The sequence below is a fragment of the Oncorhynchus masou genome, chromosome 13 (genome assembly GCF_036934945.1).
Source record: "Oncorhynchus masou masou isolate Uvic2021 chromosome 13, UVic_Omas_1.1, whole genome shotgun sequence".
Lineage (NCBI taxonomy): Eukaryota > Metazoa > Chordata > Actinopteri > Salmoniformes > Salmonidae > Oncorhynchus > Oncorhynchus masou.
Window position 1 is genome coordinate 28,949,967 of NC_088224.1, and position 27,904 is coordinate 28,977,870.

Sequence of the window (27,904 nt, forward strand, 5' to 3'; positions counted from 1 at the left end):
ATCCTCCGGAGCCACCGACACTTGCCAATATCCCTTCGTCAAATCCAGGGTAGTGATGAACTTGGCCTTTCCTAAGCGCTCCAAGAGTTCATCCATGCGGGGCATGGGATACGCATCGAATGTAGAGATGGCATTCACACCCCTAAAGTTGTTGCAGAGTCTCATGCTACCATCGGATTTGGGGACCAGGACTACGGGACTGGACCATTCACTCGTCGATGGCTCGATCACGCCCATCCTCAATATCTCCCTTACCTCTCCCTTACCTCTTTCTTAGCGATGACTCGACGAGCCTCAGGAATCCTGTAAGGGCGGATATGGACCTTCTTGCCGGGTTCAGTGTGGATATGGTGGAACAGGACATCTGTTTGTCCTGGGAATGGAGAGAATATTCGACCGAAGTTCATAATCAGCTTATCGAGCTGTCTTGACTGCTCCGGTAGGAGAGTTTGGCCACGGCGCACCTGTGGTAGCGCCTCCTCTTTTCCTTTTCCCTCCAGGGCCATCAAAGCCACCTCCTCCTCTCGTCCATGGTACGTCTTCAGCAGGTTTATGTGATAGAGTTGGACCTTTTTCCTCCTGTCAGGTTGCTTGATGAGGTAATTGACCAGTGAGAACCTTTTCATTACCTCGTAGGGCCCCCGCCACTGCCCCAGCAAGCGATATTCGGCTGTGGGCACAAGCACCATCACTTTCTCTCCCACGTTGAACTCACGGGGGGTCGCGGACTTATCATAGGCCCGGCCTTGGGTCCTTTGTGCCTTCTCCATATGCTCCTTGACTATGGGCCACACTGCTGACAGGCGGTCTCTCATCAGGGTAACGTGTTCTATTGTGGATCGAAAGGGGCATGGTTGGGTCTCCCAGGTCTCCTTGGCTAAGTCGACGATTCTTCGACAGGGTCTGCCATAGAGCAATTCAAACGGAGAGAATCCAGTGGATGCCTGGGGTACTTCTCGCAGGGCAAACATTAAGTGTGGGAGAAGCATGTCCCAGTTTTTCCTGTCTCTAGACACCACTCCTCTCAACATGCTTTTAATTGTTTTGTTCAAGCATTCACACAACCCGTCTGTTTGCGGGTGGAATATGCTTGTACGTATCTGTTGAACCTGATATAACCGACACAAGTCCTTCATCAACCGGGACATGAACGTGGTTCCTTGATCGGTTAAGAGCGTCTTGGGGAGGCCCACACGAGAGAACATCAGGAATAACTCCTTGGCAATTCCCTTTGACGACATGTTTCGCAGGGGTATGGCCTCCGGGAACTTGGTAGCGTAATCTATAACCACTAGGATGTACTCGTGTCCTCTGGCGGATTTTGGGAGGGGTCCTACGAGGTCCATAGCTATGCGTTCAAAGGGAGTCTCTATGATGGGGAGAGGAATCAAAGGGTTACGTAGGTGTGGCCGTGGAGCTGTACGTTGACATTGATCACACGTCCTACAATACCTGGGCACATCCCGAGTGACCCGGGGCCAATAGAATCTCTGCATGATTCTGTCAATAGTCTTGTCTCGTGCGAGGTGTCCTCCTAGGACGTGGGAATGGGCTAACTGTAGAACTATATCCCTGTATGGTCTAGGCACCAATAGTAATTCCTGGTTTTCCCCCCTTCGTCGTACGACCCAGTATAAGAGACCCCGCCTGATTGCATAGTGAGGAAGAGGGGGCTCACCTGATCCGTCGACGTTCCTCCCATCGATCACCTTCACCTTCCTCATGGCCTCCCTTAGGTCTGGGTCTCTATGCTGCGAGGTGCCAAACTGTCCCTTTAATTCCTGGGGCAGGTCGACCTCGGTAGAGGGATGTGGAGGTTGTTCCCCATCCCCATCAGGGGTGACCGAGGAGAATCCCATCCAGGTTCCCTCCTTGGATGGAGCTTCAAATATATCCCTTAGCGCCTGGTTGCTCCTTCCTTCCTGCGTTGTGTATAACCCTTCACATGTGTCTTCATCGGTGGTTTCCTGGAAAATCTGTCGTAAACGTTGGGTCGCTATTTCTTCCTCTTCTGCAGAGGACGAGGACGCGGCTACGTCTCCTTGTAGGACTACTACCTCGGGCTTGGATTTTCCCTTCTTTCCTGTCCCCCTTCTTCCCATGCATAACGTCATCTGCCGAAGCTCCTTATATAGGGGACAGTCTCTCCCGATCAATAATGGCACCTTCAGCTGGGGCACTTTCCCTGCCCTGACTGTACACCTTCCTTTTGGAGTGAAAATAGGCAGATTCACAGTGGGGTAGTAGTGGGTGTCTCCATAGATACAGGATACGGCTACTTTGGTAGCAGTGTTGCGGAGGTCACTAACCGCTCCTCTACTAACGTAACCATACTTCCCAAGTCGAGAATTGCTACCAGATCTTGTCCTTCGACTCGAACCGGAATCTCTGAGGCTGGGGCTATCTCTGCTAACCAACAGTGTTGATCCTGCCCCCTCAAAATGGGATGTGTGGGGGTAGGCAGTGATGACTCCGTGACCATGGGCTGATCCTTGCTAGGACATTGTGGGGCATAATGGTCGGGAGACTGGCATTTATAACACCGACCCTGCTGTGTGGTGGCTGACTTCTCCCACCTCCGGGGGAGGCTTGGACGTTTCGGTGGCGGGCGCGTCGGGGTGAGTCGTGGTACGGGATTGGAAGACTCCTTCCGTTCCTCCTTGTCACTTTTTAACAACTCCCCTGTAGACCGACATGTTTCCACCGCCTGGGCTATGTCGTCGGCTGACAACGGGTTGGCTTGCCCCACAACCCTTTTTAAGTCACTGGGTAATTCTCTCAATATCTTGTCCACTACGAGTGTCTCTATCACATGTCCTACTCCATTTCCAGGTTCTAGCCACTGTTTCGTCAGTCGTATTAATGCGAAGATCTGGGCACGGACGGGTTGATCAGCTGTATAGGTCCATTGATGGAACTTTACAGCCCTATCTCTGGCAGTCTGCTGGTACCGGTACAGGATCTTGGTTTTTAGTCGCCCATAGTCCGCAGCTTCGCGGGAATCCAGGTCAAAATAGGCTTCCTGAGCCACACCGGTCAAAAGAGGGGCTAATGCTCTCGCCCATTCTGTGGACAGCCACTCTTCCAAGGTGGCTGTCCTTTCGAAGGTCATGAGGAAGGCCTCAATATCATCCTCCTTGGAGAGACGAGGTAAGATGGCGTGAGCAGCCGCTCTTGGCCTAACTCTAGGTTCTTCTCGTCGGCTCAGCTGTTGTTGCAGGAGTTCTATGGTTGTCTGCTGTGCCGTGATCAACTGTTGTAGTAGGGTGTTATCCATCGTTCTTGAATGGTTCCTCCGGGTCTACTGGAAGAATCTTGATTTACTCACTTACCCTTGTGTCACTCGTCCACCTAATCCCGGCATTCTCCACCAATGTGAGCGGACCAAGTAATTGGGCGTCACTCTAAAGTGGGAAGGTGGAATAAACGAGTCAGGAGTAGGTTTTCTTAATTGAAAACAGTTCTCTATTGAGGGCATTTGGTCAACAAAAACTGTGACGTAGAAGTCCATCACTGGCCGCGGGCAGCATTTGGTTCTTTAACGCACACACATATTCATCACTCCTCCCTGCGCCATTATAAGATAAGTTAACAATGTGGGTCGACACACAAATTAACTTCTGTCTTGGTGCACACATTTCACACTTGTCAATGCTCATATTTGAGAGATACAATAATTATTATACTTATCAATGTTGTGGATGAGCGCATTGTTTGTTTGTTCTGTTCCTCTCTCTCCATCTCTGTAGCTTCCGGGTATGCTGGAAAAGGACCCGAGCTAAGGGAATTGGGTTGGCTTTATAGTGCCTGTCCCAAATGGCTCATTAATGCATATGGGCATATTGAAAGATATTGTCAGTAGTGATGTAATGTATTAAATGTTATGTTGGGATATTGTTTAAAACCGTGTTGCAATGTATATCCTTTAGTATGTTTAGTTGATGGGAAATGTAGGTTTGTATTGTTAATTGATTCATTAATTAGGGTTAATTGTTCTGAGGGGAGGGGCTAGCCCTACAAAAGGAGCTTCTCTTTCAGTCATGGAGAGGCAGTTTGGATTGAGCTGTGGATGGGGCAGCATTGTTTTTAAGCTGTCCCATAAGGTAGACGTTGATGGCAGTACTGTTGTTTTTTTGTTCCGGAATTCACTTGTAAATAAACACCTTTGCACAGAAGAACTTTTGCGGTTCCGCCATCTTTTTATTTTGATAGAGGTTAGGTTATCCAGTTTAGCCTTCTGGCCTACTCTACGTGACATATGGTGGCAGTGGTGGGATGGCGTACCGCAAATCAGTGAATTCCAACAAGAGAGGTAAAGGAATGCGTACAGGGTTGCGTTCTCAGCAACAGCATCAACTGTCAAGGGTACCTGAAGTTGGACCGGGGTGGAATACCATGGAATCGTCTGGTGAAGAAGAGGTCAAGTATGAGAAACTAGGAGCCCGACCGCGGGGCCAAAGACAACCAGAACTGGGTGAGCTGCTGACTGAAGGAGCAGTTGGGGGACCAGAACCGCACCCAACCATGGTAACCCTTTTTCAGCAACTTTTCACCTGCCTTGAGAGGAGGGACGAAGACCTCAAGCAGGAGTTACGTGGCCTACGCCAATCTATCCTCACAGCTCCCCACCAGGCGGAACTCGTCAGTGAGAGCCCAAGATTGGGTCTTCCAACACCAGGACGACAAAGGCTCGATGCAGCAGGGACTTCAACTCCACAGCAGGCACCCCAAGCAGTAATGAGGCCAGTACCAGGAGACCAGTCCAGCAGTGTTAATGTCTATCTTCCAGCATTCCTGAGGAAGGAGCCAAAGATGCCCTCATACCAGCAGGGGGAGGACATTGAAAACTACCTGCTGAGGTTTGAGCGCATGGCTAAGACGTGGCAGTGGCCTGAGGTAGAGTGGGCCTGCAGGCTTGTCCCATTGCTCACGGGCAAGGCCTTGGAGGCTTACACAGCAATGGATGAGGGGCTGTCCAATGTCTACAAGGGCTTGAAGGAAGCGCTGCTGGTGAAGTTTGACATCTCACCGGAAACCTACCGTCAACGCTTCAGAGCTGCATCAACGCCATCGGGTGAGTCGCCGACAGAGACGTACCACCGCCTCAAGGGTCTCTACCGACGATGGGTTCGACCGGGGGAGAAGACACAGGACGAAATCGGGGAGGTCATCATCCTCGAGCAACTTCTACAGGTTCTACCACACGACATTCGAACCTGGGTCCGAGAGCACGAGCCCAAGGACGGGCTTATGGCGGCCAAGCTTGCACTGCAGTATCTTAATGCACGTAAAGGGGGCCCACCACAACCTGCAGCACCCGCTCCAAGGAGTCTCAGAGACACAAGGGACATCAGAAACGCCAGAAATGGTGGAGGTAACTCTGGGGGTTATGTGTCTGGGAGGGAGGTAAGGGATCATGCAGTTTGCTCTGATGGGAGGGGTCTGACCTGTTTTTACTGCCGGCAGCAGGGGCACAAAGCTTCAATGTGTCCGCTACGTAAATCCAAGCTCTCAGGTTACTGTTATGTACCCAGAGAGGGGGATGGTGTTCAGAATAGACAGACTCAGGAAGGGTCATGCTTGGTACCTGTAAAAGTGAATGGTAAAAGTCTTACTGCAATGATTGACACCGGCAGTTCCCTGTCATTGATCAGAAAAGGTAATGTACCTGTTAATGACATTGATTATGGTCATCAGACACTGATCCAATGTGTCCATGGTGACCAGTCACAGCAGCCCACAGCTGAGCTCACAGTTGAGATTCAGGGTCAGAAATACCTCCTCAAAGTTGGGGTAATGGAGAAGCTACCTTTTGAGATGATTTTGGGGAGGGATGTGCCTGTACTCTCTGATCTGTTGGGAAGTGTGGGGGTCAGCTATATGGGCAGTCAGTTTGCCAGTCTGATGTTCAGATGGCATGTTCAGTTGTCACTCGTGCCCAGGCCAAAGCTGGTTTACAACCTCTGCCTGACTTGTGTGATAGTCTGTGCGAGGGGGGAACCAAAGGGCCCAGAAAGTCACGCCGCCAGCGGCGTCTTGAGAAGTATGTGGGAACCCCTGTACCTGTTGCTGATGTGTCTGGGTTAGAGGTGCAATGGGATGTTCCACAAAATTTTGCTACACTGCAGAAGTCTGACGCAACCTTGAAATGTTTGTTTGACAAGGCCTTAGCTGGGGACAGTCAATCTTCATGTGGGGGGATTTACACAGTAGACAACCACATACTCTACCTTGGGTCAGAGGCAGATAGCAGGAAGTTGGTGGTGCCATCTACCTGTAGACCACTTGTTCTCAACCTTGCACATACAGTTCCATGGGCAGGCCATCTAGGGCAACATAAGACCTATCTTAGGCTAGGCTCCCGTTTCTTTTGGCCCTCCATGTATACTAATGTACAAAAATACTGCAAATCATGCCCCACGTGCCAGAAAACCAGTGCTGTCCGTAGGTCTGAACGGGCTCCTCTATGTTCACTGCCAGTTATCTCTACCCCATTCAAGAGAATTGCAATGGACATTGTTGGACCCTTGGAGAAGAGTAGTACAGGTTACAAGTATATATTGGTGATCTGTGACTATGCCACCCGGTTCCCAGAAGCCTTCCCACTCCGTTCCATAACCACTCCAAAAATAATCAGTGCTCTTGTTCAGCTCTTCTCTCGTGTAGGAATCCCAGATGAAATCCTGACGGACCAAGGGACAAACTTCACCTCGCGACTGATGGTTCAACTCCACCGACAGCTGGGCATTAAAGGCTTGAGGACTACTCCCTACCATCCCCAAACGGATGGGCTCGTAGAGAGATTCAATCAAACGCTCAAGAATATGCTGAGGAAGTTTGTGGCTGACACTGGTAAAGACTGGGATAAGTGGTTACCCTTTCTGCTTTTTGCTTACAGGGAGGTGCCTCAGGCATCGACAGGTTTCTCGCCATTCGAACTCCTCTATGGATGGCCAGTGCAAGGACCACTGGACCTGCTGAAGAAGTGCTGGGAAGGTTCCCCAGTAGCTACCTCAGGACAGGGGATTGTCCAGTATGTCCTCCAGATGCGAGACAGGTTGGAACGGTACCGAGAGGAAGCTAGAGCAAACCTTCAGCAAGCCCAGAAGGCCCAGAAGAGAGGCTATGACCAGCACGCTCGCCACAGAGAGTTTGAGCCAGGACAGAAAGTCCTGCTCCTCCTTCCCTCGTCTACCAGCAAGCTCCTTGCGCAATGGCAAGGACCGTACCTAATCGGGAGGAAGATGGGCCCAGTGACCTACGAGGTGCTGCACCCGGACAAGGGTAAGAAGAAGCAAACCTACCATGTGAACCTTCTCAAGGCCTGGGAGGAGAAAGAGGAACTCTCCAAAGGAAAGTCCTTTCTGGTCCGCAGAGTAGAAGAGGATGAGTCGGATGGGGTCACAGAGGCATGGAAAGAACGAGTAGAAGTCATACTGGTTCACCTGGAAGAAGACAAGCAAGATGAGCTGAAGCAGCTGTTTGGCAAGTATCCGGCCCTCTTCAGTCAGAGACCAGGAAGAACCAAAGTCCTAGAACACGTCATTCGTTTGAAACCTGGCCAGAACCCTGTCCGCCAGCATCCTTACCGTGTGCCTGAGAGGCTGGTGGTAGCCCTCAAGGAAGAGGTCCACACCATGATGGAGATGGATGTTGTCGAGCCATCTTCAAGTGAATGGAGCAGCCCTATTGTCATTGTCCCAAAGAAGGATGGCTCTTTGCGCGTCTGCATGGACTTCCGTAAGGTGAATGCCATCTCCCAGTTTGATGCCTATCCCATGCCCCGTATTGACGACTTACTGGAGAGAATAGGTAGAGCTCATTACATCACCACATTGGATCTCTGCAAAGGGTACTGGCAGGTGCCCCTGGATGAACAATCCAAGGCCTACACTGCATTCCGGACGCCAATGGGCCTGTTCCAGTTCAAGGTCATGCCGTTTGGCCTTCATGGGGCCCCTGCGACTTTCCAGAGGCTGATGGACAAGGTCCTCCAGGACTGTGACGATTACTGTGCTGCTTACTTGGACGACGAGGTGATCTACAGCCACTCCTGGGAGGAGCACATACAGCATCTTAGCAGAGTACTGGGGAAGATCCATGAAGCAGGCCTCACGCTTAACCTCCTGAAGTGTGAGTGGGCGAAACAGGAGACAAAGTACCTGGGTTACCAGCTGGGTAAGGGTGAAGTTCGGCCTCAGGTGGAGAAAGTGGAGTCCATCAGGAATAGCCCTCGACCCAGAACCAAGACACAGGTGAAGTCCTTCCTAGGTCTGGCAGGGTGGTACCGGAGATTCATTCCACAGTTTTCGACCATCGCTGTCCCTCTGACCAACCTCACTTCGAAGGGGGCCAGCAACCCCGTGAAGTGGACTGAGGAGTGTGAGGAAGCCTTCATGACACTGAAAAAACGACTGTGCTCATTCCCTGTTCTCCAGACCCCTGATTTTCAGAAGAGATTTCTCGTGCAGGTGGACGCTTCGGCTGTAGGAATTGGAGCTGTACTGGCCCAAGGGGAGAAAGGAGAAGAGCTGCCTGTGCTGTACCTGAGTCGGAAGCTGTTGCCCAGGGAAACCAGGTATTCTACAATCGAAAAGGAGTGCCTGGCTATAAAGTGGGCCCTAGATAGCCTCCGTTACTACCTTCTTGGGAGGGAATTTGACCTGCACACGGACCACAGAGCACTGACCTGGATCCAGACCATGAAGGACCGGAATTCTCGTGTGACCAGGTGGTATCTGGAGCTCCAGCCCTTCAGGTTCTGTGTCCGTCACAAGGCAGGAAAAGAGAACGTTACTGCGGACTACCTATCAAGACTCCCGAACATGGTCGCTTCAGGAGAGGAGCAAGGTAATGTGACGTAGAAGTCCATCACTGGCCGCGGGCAGCATTTGGTTCTTTAACGCACACACATATTCATCACTCCTCCCTGCGCCATTATAAGATAAGTTAACAATGTGGGTCGACACACAAATTAACTTCTGTCTTGGTGCATACATTTCACACTTGTCAATGCTCATATTTGAGAGATACAATAATTATTATACTTATCAATGTTGTGGATGAGCGCATTGTTTGTTTGTTCTGTTCCTCTCTCTCCATCTCTGTAGCTTCCGGGTATGCTGGAAAAGGACCCGAGCTAAGGGAATTGGGTTGGCTTTATAGTGCCTGTCCCAAATGGCTCATTAATGCATATGGGCATATTGAAAGATATTGTCAGTAGTGATGTAATGTATTAAATGTTATGTTGGGATATTGTTTAAAACCGTGTTGCAATGTATATCCTTTAGTATGTTTAGTTGATGGGAAATGTAGGTTTGTATTGTTAATTGATTCATTAATTAGGGTTAATTGTTCTGAGGGGAGGGGCTAGCCCTACAAAAGGAGCTTCTCTTTCAGTCATGGAGAGGCAGTTTGGATTGAGCTGTGGATGGGGCAGCATTGTTTTTAAGCTGTCCCATAAGGTAGACGTTGATGGCAGTACTGTTGTTTTTTTGTTCCGGAATTCACTTGTAAATAAACACCTTTGCACAGAAGAACTTTTGCGGTTCCGCCATCTTTTTATTTTGATAGAGGTTAGGTTATCCAGTTTAGCCTTCTGGCCTACTCTACGTGATTCCAACACAATCAATGAAAATCTTCCAAGGAAAAACATACATCTTTCTTCTCCAGATGAAACAGGAACACAATAGGATTATCTTTAAACTATAACAAAAAGTCACGGGATTGTCACCGTCTTAGTGGTTCTTCCTGGATAGCTCCTCTCTCTCAGTGGCCATCTTCCAGAGATAGTTTTCCCCTCCTCCCTCTGCTGGTTCCATTCTCTCTCTTATAGGGGAAGGATAGTATGTCATTTGTACCGTCAGCTATGCTTAATTGCCTCTGGTTACCTTGTCTCCCATGCCTTGCTGGGCTACTATCCGTGAAGTTGTCCTTCCACACAATTTAATTTTTATTTAACTTTTTCATTGTGTTTATTTCTGTTACTGTATATGTTTCTGTCCTTTTTAAATGAATGTACTTTTCTATGATCCTTGTATGATGGGAGGATGGGGGAATGAGGGTTGTACTGTTTTTCTGTTCTTATATCTGAAAATCCTATAAACAAAATACAAAAAAGAATAGTCATTTAACTATGGCTATACAGAGAGATGGATTTGTCCACCTGCAGTCAAATTGGATGATGAAAGCAATGCTTTGGGCCTAAATACTGTCCAACCTTTGTGTCCTCGCCACGAAATGCCCTTATTTGGTGATCTGGTTCAGAATGATGATAAATACTGGCAAATGCTACCGTTACTACTACAGACCGTGAATATTGTGTTTTCTCCAGTATTATTAACCGAGGGTATGACTATGTGAAACACTTCATTGCTGAGCATCACAGGCATCCCTTCATAACACATTATCCTCGGTGTATAAGGAATAGTGGGCCGATTCTTTACACATAGTCTATTCGTTATGAAGGGAAAGACATCTTCTTTAAAACACAGCGAGAGATGAAAACATATCACCATTACACCAGCCAAAAGTCACCAACATTAAGTGTAAATGGGAATCTTCAGCCAGGACACAATAGCCATAGGTCCAGGGATGATGGTACTGCTCAAGGACATGAAAGAAGGTCCTGAGTTTGCTACTAGATTGAATGTCTCAGTGCACACAAATGTTATCCTGGTGAAGCACCATGGTGCTGACTATCGCCTTGGCTTGATCGTACCTGTTGAAGTAATCAACGACGTGCCATTGTTTTACAAAATCAAGGAAATTGGTGTGAAAGATTAGCAAGTTCTATTGGTTGGCTCACCCCTTAAGTTTTTGTTTTGATGACCATTCCCATGTGTTTAAAGTCTTATTGAAGCGAAGTGGGCTATCTAAGGTATTTTATGTCAATGACGTTATGTAATACAAACCATTTGACTTACAAATGGCTTATGGATCAAATTATTTTTGGTAGGTGGTTCAGTATTGTCACCTATTGCAACTTTGAGAAGGTTGCTTTATCGATGTAAACATGGTGTCAAACTCGTCTTCGATTTAAAAAAAATCATATCAGTGTCTTACTTTGGTTACTGTTGAAATTGAACCATCTCCAGTGCTAGTTTAAAAAAAGAAATGAAAACATGTTAAGTTCATAAAGTAACTGCCCAGTATTTAGGGATTTCTTGAGTATGATTGAAATAGTTTCCCCTCCAAAAAATGCTAGTTAATTAAGGATGTTAAAAACAGCTTTTCTCTGATGGAATGTAGAGTGGGTATATACCAGTCATTAAAAATATTAATGGAAGTGGACTGCTGATGGACTCAAGCGCATCCTCAAGGGTAGACCATCTATCATAGCAAACAATTTTTTTTATGATTTTAGAAGGGAAAGAAATCCAGTTTATCCTTTGGCCACATACCAGTATTGAACAAGTCAACCTCATTGTTTGGGTATGAATTAACAGAATATTAACTTTTTAAAAGTAGGATTTTCACTGGGCACTTACTTCAAGTGGTACATTCCAGAATCCATGTATCTTGACATTACAGAATGCCTTTGTTTTTAAAGTATGTGCTAAAATTGTAATACAATCCTAGTTTGGGACATGATGCAATTGTTCTGTTTGGATTCATTGTTATTTCGTAACTCCAGAAAGCATTGTTTATACACAGGACAGAGTAACCAGAAATGTAAATGTAAACTTTTTATTAGTGTTAACTCTAGATTAACCCTAGTGTTGAACAGAAATGACACTGTGTTAATTCAGCCCAAGTGTTACATTTGAGTGACACTAGCAAGTGTAATGCAGTGTTAATTTCTTACAATTTCTTGCAGTGTTAATTTCTCTACATTTTACACTGTAGCGTGGGACCATTTTTCTTTCTGAGGTAGAGTTCAAATTTACTCTTGAAGTGCTGATTTAACACTGCAAAATGTACTGTGTATATGATTGGATACTGTATTCAAACAATTATTTATACTATTTTGTCTAATATAGATGAATGGAACTCAAGGCCATTGCAATGGTTTAACTAGAAAGCACAGAATTGAATAGAACTATGATATTGCATCTCTGTGGTGCAAAGCTTCAATCTCAAATCAAAATGAAATCACAAACTGTTGTTGTCAACGGGTGACGGTGATGCCCTTTTCATTCTAATCTGAAAGTCAACACTGTTCTCTCAACAGGTATATTAATGGAACTCATGACAATCTAAGTGTGTTTTCCTAGAATCAGAACACCAATCTAAAACCACAATTGTCTTGTTGTCAGTGGCTACCTAACGATGATAAATGAATCATCGGTATATCCCCCCTCAAGCTGATACCACAACGACCCTCAAGGAACTTCACTGGACTTTATGCAAACTGGAAACCATAAATCACGAGGCTGCATATACTGTAGTTGGGGATTTTAACGAATCAAATTTGAGAACAAGGCTACCTAAATTCTATCAGCATATTGACTGTAGCACTCGCGCTGGTAAAACACTGGATCATTGCTACTCTAACTTCCGCAATGCATACAAGGCCCTCCCCCGCCCTCCTTTCTGCAAATCTGACCACAACACCATTTTGCTCCTCCCTTCCTATAGGCAGAAAGTCAAACAGGATGTACCCATGCTAAAGACTATTCAACGCTGGTCTGACCAATCGGAATCCACGCTTCAAGATTGTTTTGATCATGCGGAGTGGGACATGTTCCAGGTAGCCTCAGAGAATAATATTGATGTATACGCTGATTTGGTGAGTGAGTTGATAAGGAAGTGTATTGGAGATGTTGTACCTACTGTGAGTATTAAAACCTACCATAACCAGAAACTGTGGATAGACGGCAGCATTCGTGCAAAACTGAAAGCACTAACCACCGCATTTAACCATGGAAAGGTGACTGGGAATATGGCCGAATACAAACAGTGTATTTATTCCCTCCGCAAGGCAATCAAACAAGCGAAATGTCGGTATAGAGACAAAGTGAAGTCAGCCTTGTAGTCTGTAATGGTTTACAGACCCTGCCACATCCGACAAGTGTCAGAGCCGGTGTAGTACGACTCTATCTTAGTCCTGTATTGACGATTTGCCTGTTTGATGGTTTGTCCGAGAACATAGCGGGATTTCGTATAAGCTTCTGGGTTAGAGTTCCACTCCTTGAAAGTGGCAGCTCTACCCTTTAGCTCAGTGCAGATGCATGTAATCCTGGCTTCTGGTTGGGGTATGTACGTACTGTCACTGTGGGGACGACATCATCTATGCACTTATTGATGAAGCCAATGACAGATGTGGTGTACACCTCAATGCCGTTGGAGGAATCCCAGAACATATTCCAGTCTGTGCTAGTAAAACAGTCCTGTAGCTTAGCATCTGCTTCATCTGACCACTTTTTTATTGACAGTGTCACGGGTGCCTCCTGCTTTAATTTTTGCTTGTTAAGCAAGAATCAGGAGGATGGAATTATGGTCAGATTTGCCAAATGGAGGGCGAGGGAGAGCTATGTATGCGTCTCTATGTGTGGAGTATTGGTGGTCCAGAGTTCTTTTCCCTCTGGTTGCACATTTATCATGCTGATAGAAATGTGGTAAAACTGATTTAAGTGTCCCTGTATTAAAGTCCTCGGCTACTAGGAGCACTGCCTCTGTGTAAGCATTTCTGTTGTTTGCTTATGGCGGAATACAGCCCATTCAAAGAATATAGATGAAATCTCTCTCAGTAGGTTATGTGGTCTGCAGCTTGTTATGAGAAACTCTCGGTTCAGCACAAGACATATGTGGCAGGGTCTACAGACAATTCCGGAATACAAACAAAAAACCAGCCACGTCAAGGACACCGACGTCATGCTTCCAGACAATATAAACAACTTCTTCGCCCGCTTTGAGGAAAATACAGTGCCACCGACGTGGCCCACTACCAAGGACTGTGGGCTCTCCTTCTCCGTGGCCAACGTGAGTAAGACATTTAAACGTGTTAACCCTCGCAAGGCTGCCTGCCGAGGCGGCATCCCTAGCCTCGTTTTCCGAGCATGAGCAGACCAGCTGGCTGGTGTGTTTACGAACATATTCAATCTCTCCCTATCCCAGTCTGCTGTCCCCACATGCTTCAAGATGGCCACCATTGTTCCTGTACCCAAGAAGGCAAAGGTAACTAAACTAAATGACTTTTGCCCCATAGCACTCACTTCTGTCATCATGAAGTACTTTGAGAGACTAGTCAAGGATCATATCACCTCCACCTTACCTGTCAACCTAGACCCACTTCCAGTGTGCTTACCGCCCCAACCTATCCCATCTGGACAAGAGGAATACCTATTATGCAAGAATGCTGTTCATAGACTACAGCTCAGCATTCAACACCATAGTACCCTCCAAGCTCATCATTAAGCTTGAGGCCCCGGGTCTCAACCCCACCTTGTGCAATTGGGTGCTGGACTTCCTGACGGCCACCCCCAGGTAGTGAAGATAGGAAACTGACTGCGTAGCCACGCACACCTCCAACTCAATCATCAATTTTGCAGATGACACAACAGTACGACAAGACAGCCTACAGGGAGGAGGTGAGGGCACTCGACGTGTGGAGTCAGGAAAACAACCTCTCACTCAAAGTCAACAAAACAAAGGAGATGATCGTGGACTTCAGGAAACAGCAGAGGGAGCACCCCTTATCCACATCAACTGGACAGCAGTGGAGAAGGTGGAAAGTTTTAAGTTCCTCTGCGTATACATCGCAGACAAACTGAAATGGTCCACCCACACAGACAGTATGGTGAAGGCGGCGCAATAGCCCCTCTTCGACTTCAGAAGGCTGAAGAAATTTGGCTTGTCACTTAAAACCCTCAACTTTTGCAGATGCACAATTGAGAGCATCCTGTCGGGCTGTATCACCCCCTGGTATGACAACTGCACCGCCCACAACTGCAAGGCTCTCCAGAGTGTGGTGTGGTCTGCACAACGCATCACAGGGGGCAAACTACCTGCCCTCCAGGACATCTACAGCACCGGATGTCACAGGAAGGCCAAAAACATAATCAAGGACAACAATCACCCGAGCCACTGCCTGTTCACATGGCTATCACCCAGAAGGCGAGGTCAGTACAGGTGCATCAAAGCTGTGACCGAGAGTCTGAAAAACAGCTTCTATTTTAAGGCCATCAGACTGTTAAACAGCCATCACTAAAACAGAAAGGCTGCTGCCTACATACAGAATTGAAATCATTGGCCACTTTAATAAATGGATCACTAGTCACTTTAATAATGCCACTATAATAATGTTTACATATCTTGTATCACTCATCTCATATGTATATACTAACATTTAACATTTAAGTAATTTAGCAGACGCTCTTATCCAGAGCGACTTACAAATTGGTGAATTCACCTTCTGACATCCAGATATATACTGTATTTTATACCATCTATTTCATCTTGCCTATGCCGCTCTGTCATTGCTCATCCATATATATGAATATATTCTTATTCCATTCCTTTACTTTGATTTGTGTGTTTTGGGTAGTTGTTGTGGAATTGTTAGATTCCATGTTAGATATTGCTGCGAGGTCTGAACTAGAATCTGAAATTGAAATTTCGCTACACTCGCCATAACATCTGCTAACCATGTGTATGTGACCAATACAATTTGATTTGATTTGATATAATCAGAAAAGTGACGATGCAAACTGCATTCTGTAACAGTTTCCCTACTCAGTACCTAGGCTTGCTGATTATGCACTTTCAGAAATGGAATGCAGCACTCTAATCAACTCTGTAGCTCATTACTATACATAAAGATAAACCGTGTTTAAAATCCAAAAACAGGCTGAATCTGTGCCTTGTTTTAATGGACTGACTGCTGCTGCTTCTGAGTATTTCAGCAGTTTCTTCCATCTCTCCATCTCCAGAGCTAAGTGAAGAAGAGACTGGGCCATGACCTGATGGACCAGTAATCATAGTCAAATATTCTGTGTGTGTGTGTGTGTTAGATCCCTGATTTATTTACTTTATATGTGCCGCTTAGCACAAGGTTTTATCCAAGGCAACTTTTACCACAGACAGTGTATACAGCAGGGATCACAAGAGTATGTGATCCCTGCTGGAGTTGAACCCATGACCTTGGCATTGCTAGCATAACAATCAATGCCTAGCAGCTATCAACTGAGCCACAGAGGATCACTTTAAACAAACAGAAGCAGCTTGGGAAACTAATAAGGGTTTTAGTTTAGCTGTGTAACATTCCCATTCCCATTGTATATGTATGAGGACTGAGGTGTGCACTTTTTTTATGTCATTCTGGTACCTCTGGATTACGCTGGTCCCAGATCTGTCGAGCCAGCACAAACAGATATGGGACCAGGTTACCTCTGGATTACACTGGTCCCAGATCTGTCAAGCCAGCACAAACAGATATGGGACCAGCTTACCTCTGGAATAGTCCAAGCATTAGAACTGTGTAAAAGTAAACAGCTGAGCTGGACAAGATCAACCTCTTTTGGAGCCAGGCACAACATGCTACATAAGGACAGGAAAAAGAAGTGAAGAGAGCTAAGTGTGGCATTCAGGCCAAATGGGGAATGAAGAGGTTTTAGTAAGTAAGTCCACGAAAACAATCATTTACTTCAGGGGATGTTTTAAAGCATTTCGGGCTATCTAGAGGACCATTAAACGCAATAACCATAGGAGTTGGCTAAACAGCACAAACAGATTTGGGATCATGCTGGACTGGTAAGGTAAACACCAGTACCCCTGGTGTTGGTTTGATAACAACATGAACTCATCAACTCACTGCATTATTTGATAGCATGTAGCCTATCTTAGAGGGGACTGCTTGCAGTCTGAGCACGTTCCATATAGTAATTGTCTGGCAGGGGCAGCGACCGCACGCCTCTTTAAGAGCTTAATCGGTGTGCAGGTTTATTTTCCCGAGCGGAGCGCAAGGTGTGGCGTGTCGGTACATCAGACAGCCAGATGAGAGGCAGAAGCCGCGAGCCGCTGCATGGGTAGCTGAGGATGCTGGGTATGCAACAGGGCGGCGAGACAAAACACACACAACACACACACACATTTCTGTATTCAAAGAGGCACTTCAAAGCTTGTGCCATCACTGGGGTATTGGTCATGAAATATTTTTACAGCGCTGTGCAGTCTGAGTTTAGTGCATTTTTTAATAGGAAAAGCTAACTGAATATTGCAGTTAGAGAGGACACCTTTAAAAGATTGATATGACTTCATTCTGGAGCGGATTTGATTAGATAACTAGATTAGACAGAGTAGAGAGAGACTAGACTTGGTGAATGTTAAATGAAAATGGCCTCAGGTGCTGGTGTGGTGCTGACTGGCAAAGAGTAAAAGAGAGAGTGTGCACAGAGTCAAAATATTGTGGGACAGCAATTATAAACAACCTCTGCAGGATGGGTGCTGGGGGAAAATAACGAACAAGAAACAGCCAAGAATATTACAAACATAATCAGCGCAAAATAAATCAATGAAGTCATCAATATATTCGAGTTGACATTTTGAAATGAGAGAAGTGCAAATGACAAAGCCCTGAAGCAGCCGTGACTTATTTTGATATTGCAGGGCCAATGCTCTTTGAAGTAAATGTGATGATGTTCAAAGTTTTATCTCCTGTAACCAATGTGTAAATCTGTGCTAACAGAGTGTGCTGGATTCTCCAGCCAGGTCATCCATGATTCAAGTCAGTATCTGACGTCCATCCATGGCTTTGGACATTGGCATATGACCTAGAAACCAGCCACTAGGTGCAAAAGTGAGCGCTGTTACCTTCAAGTAAGTTTTGGTTTTGCTAGGGTGTTGTGGACAGGGATGGCGGATGGATATAAGCATCTCCTTTGATTACAATGGATGCAAGTTGAAATCCAGCAATAGAAAGTTATTTTTGGTTCATCCCAAACCTTACCTCTTGCCGTAACGATTCTGTGTTTATGGGGCGGCAGGAAGCCTAGTGGTTAGAGTGTTGGACTAGTAACCGGGAGGTTGCAACATCGAATCCCTGAGCTGACAAGGTAAAAATCGTCCTGTAACTGAACAATGTAATTAACCCACTGTTCCTAGGGTGTCATTGAAAATAACAAGTGGTTCTTAACTGACTTGCCAATTTAAAAAAGTTAAATGCCTAACCTTAAGATTTCAAAGTTAATGCCTAACCTTATAAATCTAGAGTAGCCTCCTAGGTGGCGCTGTACTGCAGTGCCACCAGAGACTCTGGGTTGGCGCCCAGGCTCTGTCGTGACCGGGAGGTCCATGGGGCAACGCACAATAGGCCTAGTGTTGTCCGGGTTAGGGAGGGCTTGGCCGGTAGGAATATCCTTGTCTCATTGCGCACCAGCGACTTCTGTGGCAGGCCAGGCACAGTATGCACTAACCAAGGTTGCCAGGTGCACGATATTTCCTCTGACACATTGGTGCTTCTGGGTTGGATGCGCGCTGTGTTAAGAAGCAGTGCGGCTTGGTTGGGTTGTGTATCGGAGGATGCGTGACTTTCAACCTTCGTCTCTCCCGAGCCCGTATGGGAGTTGTAGCGATGAGACAAGATCGTAGCTACTAAACAATTGCATACCATGAAATTGGGGAGAAAAAGGGGTCAAATTCCCCCCCAAAAAACATCAAAACACTTGGAAATGTTACATTTGTGAAAGATGGATAAATGTTTAATTCTGATGTGAGATTGTGAGAGCTGGTGAATACATTAGCAACCAACTGGTGAAAGTGACCATTGGATTCTATTTAGGAGACAGAAATGGGAAAAAGCTTCCAGGATCTCCTACAAGAGGGGACAAATAGCCTGTGTGTGTGTGTGTGTGTGTGTGTGTGTGTGTGTGTGTGTGTGTGTGTGTGTGTGTGTGTGTGTGTGTGTGTGTGTGTGTGTGTGTGTGTGTGTGTGTGTGTGTGTGTGTGTGTGTGTGTGTGTGTGTTAGACTCGTCTAGAAAAAACAAGTGTCTTTCCATCTGTAATGAGGTCGTCTTGAGTGGGTCGTCGTTTGTAGAATACTAGTGAAGACATCAACACCATGAAATAACACATAAAAGTGTCAAACAAATCAAAATATATTTTACATTTGAGATTCTTTTCCTGAAAAGCATTCCAGGTGAAGCTGGTGGAGAGAATGCCAAGAGTGAGCAAAGCTGTCATCAAAGCATTCCAGGTGAAGCTGGTTGAAAGAATGCCAAGAGTGAGCAAAGCTGTCATCAAGGCAAAGGCTGGCTATTTGAAGAATCTCATATTTTGATTTGTTTTACACTTTTTTGGTTACTACATGATTCCATGTGTTATTTCATGGTGTTGATGTCTTCACTAGTATTCTACAAACGACGACCCACTCAAAACAACCTCATTACAGATGGAAAGACACTTGTTTTTTCTGGACTAGTTCCCACATATGCTGAGAACTTGTTGTCTGCTTTTCCTTCAATTCGACTCATCACAAACCATTTGGATTACCCTTAAATTGGTCTGTGAGAACAAGGTGGTATTTACACCGAGGATGTTTTAAACAACTTTGAAAAGGTTGACTTCTACAGCAAAGGAAGTAACACCTTGAGGGCTGATGAAACCAGCTGGATTAAACCGATGTAGGTCTGTTAATCCCATTGGTAATCATGTGTGTCATAGGGCTTTTTCTTTCCCACCAGGCAGACAGGTTGTGGGGGTGAAAGACGGGATGGGGGGACGAGGGCGAAGGCTGGCTGGATACTGAAAGTGCACATTTGAACACACACACATACACAGACTGCAGGAGCTTGATGGATGTTGAATGGCGAGTGGTCAGTAAGGGAGAGCTAGGGGGCATCTACTCCACTGGTCTAGATGAACACCAGGAGAAGGGGTTTAGACATGGCCCAGGGGGGATACATATTTTCTCAACCAGAACCAGGATTCCCTGTGTACAGTGCCTTGCGAAAGTATTTGGCCCCCTTGAACTTTGCGACCTTTTGCCACATTTCAGGCTTCAAACATAAAGATATAAAACTGTATTTTTTGTGAGGAATCAACAACAAGACACAATCATGAAGTGGAACGATATTTATTGGATATTTCAAACTTTTTTAACAAATCAAAAACTGAAAAATTGGGCGTGCAAAATTATTCAGCCCCTTTACTTTCAGTGCAGCAAACTCTCTCCAGAAGTTCAGTGAGGATCTCTGAATGATCCAATGTTGACCTAAATGACTAATGATGATAAATACAATCCACCTGTGTGTAATCAAGTCTCCGTATAAACGTATAAATCCTTTATGGAAGAGTGGCAAGAAGAAAGCCATTTCTTAAAGATATCCATAAAAAAGTGTTGTTTAAAGTTTGCCACAAGCCACCTGGGAGACACACCAAACATGTGGAAGTAGGTGCTCTGGTCAGATGAAACCAAAATTGAACTTTTTGGCAACAATGCAAAACGTTATGTTTGGCGTAAAAGCAACACAGCTCATCACCCTGACCACACCATCCCCACTGTCAAACATGGTGGTGGCAGCATCATGGTTTGGGCCTGCTTTTCTTCAGCAGGGACAGGGAAGATGGTTAAAATTGATGGGAAGATGGATGGAGCCAAATACAGGACCATTCTGGAAGAAAACCTGATGGAGTCTGCAAAAGACCTGAGACTGGGACGGAGATTTGTCTTCCAACAAGACAATGATCCAAAACATAAAGCAAAATCTACAATGGAATGGTTCAAAAATAAACATATCCAGGTGTTAGAATGGCCAAGTCAAAGTCCAGACCTGAATCCAATCGAGAATCTGTGGAAAGAACTGAAAACTGCTGTTCACAAATGCTCTCCATCCAACCTCACTGAGCTCAAGCTGTTTTGCAAGGAGGAATGGGAAAAAATTTCAGTCTCTCGATGTGCAAAACTGATAGAGACATACCCCAAGCGACTTACAGCTGTAATCGCAGCAAAAGGTGGCGCTACAAAGTATTTACTTAAGGGGGCTGAATAATTTTGCACGCCCAATTTTTCAGTTTTTGATTTGTTAAAAAAGTTTGAAATATCCAATAAATGTCGTTCCACTTCATGATTGTGTCCCACTTGTTGATTCTTCACAAAAAAATACAGTTTTATATCTTTATGTTTGAAGCCTGAAATGTGGCAAAAGGTCGCAAAGTTCAAGGGGGCCGAATACTTTCGCAAGGCACTGTATATACACTACCGGTTAAAAGTTTTAGAACACCTACTACTTCAAGGGTATTTCTTTATTTGTACTACTTCCTACATTGTAGACAAGTAGTGAAGACATCAGCACTCTGAAATAACACATATGGAATCATGTAGTAACCAAAAAAGTGTTAAACAAATAAAAAATAAAAATAATTAATTGAGATTCTTCAAATAGCCACCATTTGCCTTGATGACAGCCTGGAGGTGTGTTGGATCATTGTCCTGTTGAAAAACAAATGATAGTCCCACTAAGCCAAATTCAGATGGGATGGTGCATCGCTGCAGAACGCTTTGGTAGCCATGCTGGTTAAGTGTGCTTTGAATTCTAAATAAATCACTGACAGTATTGCCAGCAAAGCACCCCTACACCATCACACCTCATCCTCCATGCTTTATGAAGGGAAATACACATCTGTTCACCCACACCATGTCTCCCAAAGACATGGCAGTTGGAACCAAACATCTCCAATTTGGACTCCAGACCAAAGGACAAATTTCCACCAGTTGAATGTCTATTTCTCGTGTTTCTTGGCCCAAGCAAGTCTCTTATTATTATTGGTGTACTTTAGTAGTGGTTTCTTTGCAGAAATTCCACCATGAAGGCATGATTCACACAGTCTCCTCTGAACAGTACATGTTGAGATGAGTCTGTTACTGAACTCTGGGAAGCGTTTATTACTGAGGCTGCTAACTCTAATGAACTTATCCTCTGCAGCAGAAGTAACTCTGGGTCTTCCATTCCTGTGGCAGTCCTCATGAGAGCCAGTTCATCATAGCGCTTGATGGTTTTTGTGACTGCACTTAAAGAAACCTTCAAAAATGTATTGAAATTGTATCGGATTGACTGACCAACATTTTTTATTTCACCTTTATTTAACCAGGCAGGCTAGTTGAGAACAAGTTCTCAATTGCAACTGTGACCTGGCCAAGATAAAGCGTAGCAATTCGACACATACAACAACACAGAGGTACACATGGAATTAACAAAACATTCAGTCAATAATACAGTAGAACAAAAGAAAACAAAAAGTCTATATACAGTGAGTGCAAATGAGGTAAGTTAAGGAAATGAATAGGCCATGGTGGCGAAATAATTACAATATAGCAATTAAACACTGGAATGGTAGATGGGCAGAAGATGAATGTGCAGGTAGAGATACTGGGGTGCAAAGGAGCAAAATAAATAAATACCAGTATGGGGATGAGTTAGGTAGATAGATGGGCTGTTTACAGATAGGCTAAGTACAGGTGCAGTGATCTGTAAACTGCTCTGACAGCTGGTGCTTAAAGCTAGTGAGGGAGATGTGAGTCTCCAGCTTCAGAGATTTTTGCAATTCCTTCCAGTCATGGGCAGCAGAGAACTGGAAGGAAAGACGACCAAAGGAGGAATTGGCTTTGGGGGTGACCAGTGAGATATACCTGCTGGAGCGCGTGATATGAGTGGGTGCTGCTATCGTGACCAGTGAGCTGAGATAAGGCGGGGCTTTACCTAGCAGAGACTTGTAGATAACCTGTAGCCAGTGGGTTTGGCGACGAATATGAAACGAGGGCCAACCAACGAGAGTGTACAGGTCGCAATGGTGGGAAGTGTATGGGGCTTTGGTGACAAAACGGATGGCACTGTGATAGATTGCATCCAGTTTGTTGAGTAGAGTGTTGGAGGCTATTTTATCGATGACATCACCGAAGTCAAGGATCGGTAGGATGGTCAGTTTTACGAAGGTATGTGTGGCAGCATGAGTGAAGGATGCTTTGTTGCGATATAGGAAGCCAATTCTAGATTTAACTTTGGATTGGAGATGCTTAATGTGAGTCTGGAAGGAGAATCTACAGTCTAACCAGACACTCAGGTATTTGTAGTTGTCCACGTATTCTAAGTCAGAGCCGTCCAGAGTAGTGATGCTGGACGGGCGAGCAGGTGTGGGCAGCGATCGATTGAAAAGCATGCATTTAGTTTTACTTGCATTTAAGAGCAGTTGGAGGCCACAGAAGGAGAGTTGTATGGCATTGAAGCTCATCTGGAGGTTAGTTAACACAGTGTCAAAGGAGGGACCAGAAGTATACAGAATGGTGTCGTCTGCGTAGAGGTGGATCAGAGAATCATCAGCAGCAGGAGCAACATCATTGATGTATACAGAAAAGAGAGTCGGCCCGAAAATTGAACCCTGTGGCACACCCATAGAGACTGTCAGAGGTCCAGACAACAGGCCCTCCGATTTGACACACTGAACTCTATCAGAGAAGTAGTTGGTAAACCAGGCGAGGCAATCATTTGAGAAACCAAGGCTGTCGAGTCTGCCAATAAGAATGTTGTGATTGACAGAGTCGAAAGCCTTGGCCAGGTGGATGAATACGGCTGCACAGTAATGTCTCTTATCGATGGCGGTTATGATATCGTTTGGGACAGGGGTGTCAAAGTCAAATGGACGGAGGGCCAAATAAAAAATTTAGCTACAAGCCGAGGGCCGGACTGTTCGAATGTTCATTGAAAAATTTTTAAATGACGCATATAGTCTAGTGAACCTAATTGAACCTACTGAAAACCTAACAAATATATTCCAATATGATCAGATAAATAAAGCAATATTTTCTTATGGCTCTGTCAGTAATCTTTAATTTTCAACAGACACAAAAGACAAATTTCCTTTATATAAAAATCCCCATAACATGAACATTAAATGAAAGAAACCGGTATTCAAGGCACCATCAGTAGCCTATATTTTCTATTTTAGCAAAAGTGGGCTAAATTTACTTCAAAGAAAAAAACAATAATAGCAATTTTCTATCATCCACTCAACTGAAATATTTTTAAAATATAATTGGATTGAAATACAATAAAATAAAGTGCAAAAATCTATTAATCAAAAACAACACTTTGTTTAAGGAGAAGTAACATGCAGTGAAAACAAATATTAAACTTTAACTTTTAAACTTGAACTGAGTAAAAACTCTAAATATGTGATTGCACAGTAATGTTCACTTGTTTGAGGTTGAGGGTGATACTTGGTGGTGTCCCATCTTTTCCACAAGTTCATCAATGTTCGGGGTAAGGCTCTGAGCTGAGGAAATCCTCAGAATTGAGTGGAGGTGTTCAGCAGTAAGTCGACTTCTGTGTGATGTTTTGTTCAGGTTCATCAAAGAAAAAAGTTGTTCACACAGGTATGTGCTGCCAAACATAGACAACGTTTGAGCAGCCTGGATGCGCAGCTGGGGCATTGTGTCGGGGAGGAAACGGGCGAACTCCGCAGCACCCACTGCCGCATATTTTGCCCTCAGTGCATCATTGCATTGGAGGTCAATCAACTCCATTTGGAGGTTTGGTGGTGAGCTTTCCACGTCAACAGCAAATGGGTTACCGAGCAGTTCCAACCTGCTTTTTTGTGCTTCAAAGTCAGCAAATCGGCGTCGAAAGTCAGCGGCAAGCATACCTATTTTATCAGCCAACTGTGCGCTCGGGAACGCACTGGTAGAGAGCTTCTCTTTCATGGTCTGGCAGCTGGGAAAGTGGCTCAAATTTTCTTTCCGCATCTGCGTCTCCCACAGAGTCAGTTTGGTTTTAAATGCCTTCACTGTACTGTACATATCAGAGATGACATGATCCCGACCCTGCAGCTGCAAGTTCATTGCATTCAGATGACTCGTAATGTCACACAGAAAAGCCATTTCACACAGAAACATTTCGTCTCGGAGTTGTGTTGTGTCTTTCCCTTTGCTGTCCAAGAACAGACAAATCTCCTCACGAAGCTCGAAACATCTTTGAAGCACCTTTCCCTGGCTTAGCCATCGCACCTCTGTGTGATAAGGCAAATCACCATGCTCCGTTTCTAACTCCGTCAGAAATGCCTTGAACTGGCGGTGATTCAAACCTTTGGCTCTGATAAAGTTAACTGTGCGCGTGATGATGCTCATTACATGCTCCATTTTCAAGGCTTTACCGCACAACGCTTCCTGGTGTATGATACAATGATAAGCTGTCAGCTCACCTGTCGCGTTTTCCTCTTGCATCTTTTCCCGTATCTTCGCCACCAGTCCGCTCCTGTGTCCACACATCGCAGGTGCTCCGTCGGTTGTCAAACCCACGAGTTTTTCCCAAGGCAGCTCCATCTCATTTACACATCTTGACACCTCTTCATACAAATCATGCCCCGTAGTTGTGCCATGCATAGGACGTAAAGCCAAAAACTCCTCTGTCACGCTTAGGCTGGAGTCCACTCCGCGGATGAAAATTGACAACTGGGCAATGTCAGAAATGTCGGTGCTCTCATCCACAGCCAAGGAATATGCAATGAAATCTTTTCCCTTTTTCACAAGCTGCTCTTTTAGATTGATGGACAACTGGTCTACTCTCTCGGCAATGGTGTTTCTGCTCAGACTCACATTTAAAAAGAGTTGCCTTTTTTCTGGGCAAACTTCGTCACAAACTTTAATCATGCAGTTTTTGATGAAATCCCCCTCCGTAAATGGCCGGGCTGATTTAGCGATCTCTTCTGCCAAAATAAAACTGGCCTTGACAGCAGCCTGGCCTTGTGATTTGGCTTTTTTGAACAGAGCCTGTCGAGATTTGAGGCCTCGTTTTAATTCCTCTGCCTTTTGTAGCCTTTGTTCCATGTCCATATTCTTGTTTTTGTCCGCGTGTTTCGTTTCATAATGTCGTCTCAGATTATACTCTTTCAGTACCGCCACACTTTCTCCACACAGAAGACACACAGGTTTTCCAGCTACCTCCGTGAACATATACTCCGACTCCCACCTTGTTTGAAACCCCCGGTTCTCAGTGTCCACCTTCCGTTTTGCCATTTTTGATGGGTATCTGAAAGTTAATTTTACTGTGATGCTGACGACTGCTGTGCCAATAAATATTGAAATGAAGCAGCCTACTGCTCGGTGCGTCACCGTTGCATTGTGGGAAATGTAGTATTGGTGCGTGTAAAAGATCTGCGGGCTGCCGGCTTGCTGCGGTCTGCGGGCCGGTTCTAATAATAAATCAAGATCATCCCAGGGGCCGTAAAAAACCTTCTCGCGGGCCGGATGTGGCCCGCGGGCCTTGACTCTGACATATGTGGTTTAGGACCTTGAGCGTGGCTGAGGTGCACCCATGACCAGCTCTGAAACCAGATTGCATAGCGGAGAAGGTATGGTGGGATTCGAAATGGTCAGTAATCTGTTTGTTAACTTGGCTTTCGAAGACTTTAGAAAGACAGGGTAGGATAGATATAGGTCTGTAGCAGTTTGGGTCTAGAGTGTCACCCCCTTTGAAGAGGGGGATGACCACGGCAGCTTTCCAATCTTTGGGAATCTCAGACGATACGAAAGAGAGGTTGAACAGGCTAGTAATAGGGGTTGCAAAATTTTCGGCAGATAATTTTAGAAAGAGAGGGTCCAGATTGTCTAGCCCGGCTGATTTGTAGGGGTCCAGATTTTGCAGCTCTTTCGGAACATCGGCTATCTGGATTTTGGTAAAGGAGAAATGGTGGGGGCTTTGGCGGTTGCTGTGGAGGGTGCTGGGCAGTTGACCGGGGTAGGGGTAGCCATGTGGAAAGCATGGCCAGCCGTAGAGAAATGCTCATTGAAATTCTCATTTATAGGGGATTTATCGGTGGTGACAATGTTTCCTAGCCTCAGAGCAGTGGGCAGCTGGGAGGAGGTGCTTTTATTCTCCATGGACTTTACAGTGTCCCATAACCTTTCTGAGTTAGTACTACAGGATGCAAATTTCTGTTTGAAAAAGCTTGCCTTAGCTTTTCTAACTGCCTGTGTATATTTGTTCCTAACTTCCCTGAAAATTTGCATATCACGGGGGCTATTCGATTCTAATGCAGAACGCCACAGGATGTTTTTGTGCTGGTCAAGGGCAGACAGGTCTGGCATGAACCAAGGGCTATATCTATTCCTAGTTCTACATTTTTTGAGAGAGGCATGCTTATTTAAAATGGTGAGGAAGGCACTTTTAAAGAATATCCAGGCATCATCTATTGACGGGCTGAGGTTAATGTCATTCCAGGATACCCCGGCCAGGTCGATTAGAAAGGCCTGCTCGCAGAAGTGTTCAGGGAGCGTTTGACAGTGATGAGGGGTGGTCGTTAGGTCGCAGACCCATTACGGATCCAGGCAATGAGGCAGTGGACGCTGAGATCTTGATCGAAAACAGCAGAGGTGTATTTGGAGGGAAAATTAGTTAGGATGACATCTACATGTCTTAAAGTAATGATGGACTGTCATTTCTCTTTGCTAATTTGAGATGTTCTTGCCATAATATGGACTTGGTATTTTACCAAATAGGGCTGTCTTCTATATACCCCCTTACCTTGTCACAACACAACTGTTTGGCTCAAACACATTAAGAAGGAAAGAAATTCCACAAATGACCTTTAAAGAAGGCACACTTGTTAATTGGAATGAATTCCAGGTGACTGCCTTATGAAGCTGGTTGAGAGAATGCCAAGCGAGTGCAAAGCTGTCATCAAGGCAAAGGGTGGCTATTTGAAAAATATCTAATATAGAAAATATTTTGATTTGTTTACCACTTTTTTGATTACTACATGATTCCATAAGTTTCATAGTTTGAACCTCTTCACCATTATTCTACAATGTAGAAATTAGTCAAAATAAAGAAAAACTCTTGAATGAGTTGGCGTTCTAAAACTTTTGAACGGTAATGTATAGTACCCACCATATATACAAAAAGAATGGACACTCCTTCAAATTAGTGTATAAAATTTAGCACACAGTCATGCAATCTCTATAGACAAACAATAGCA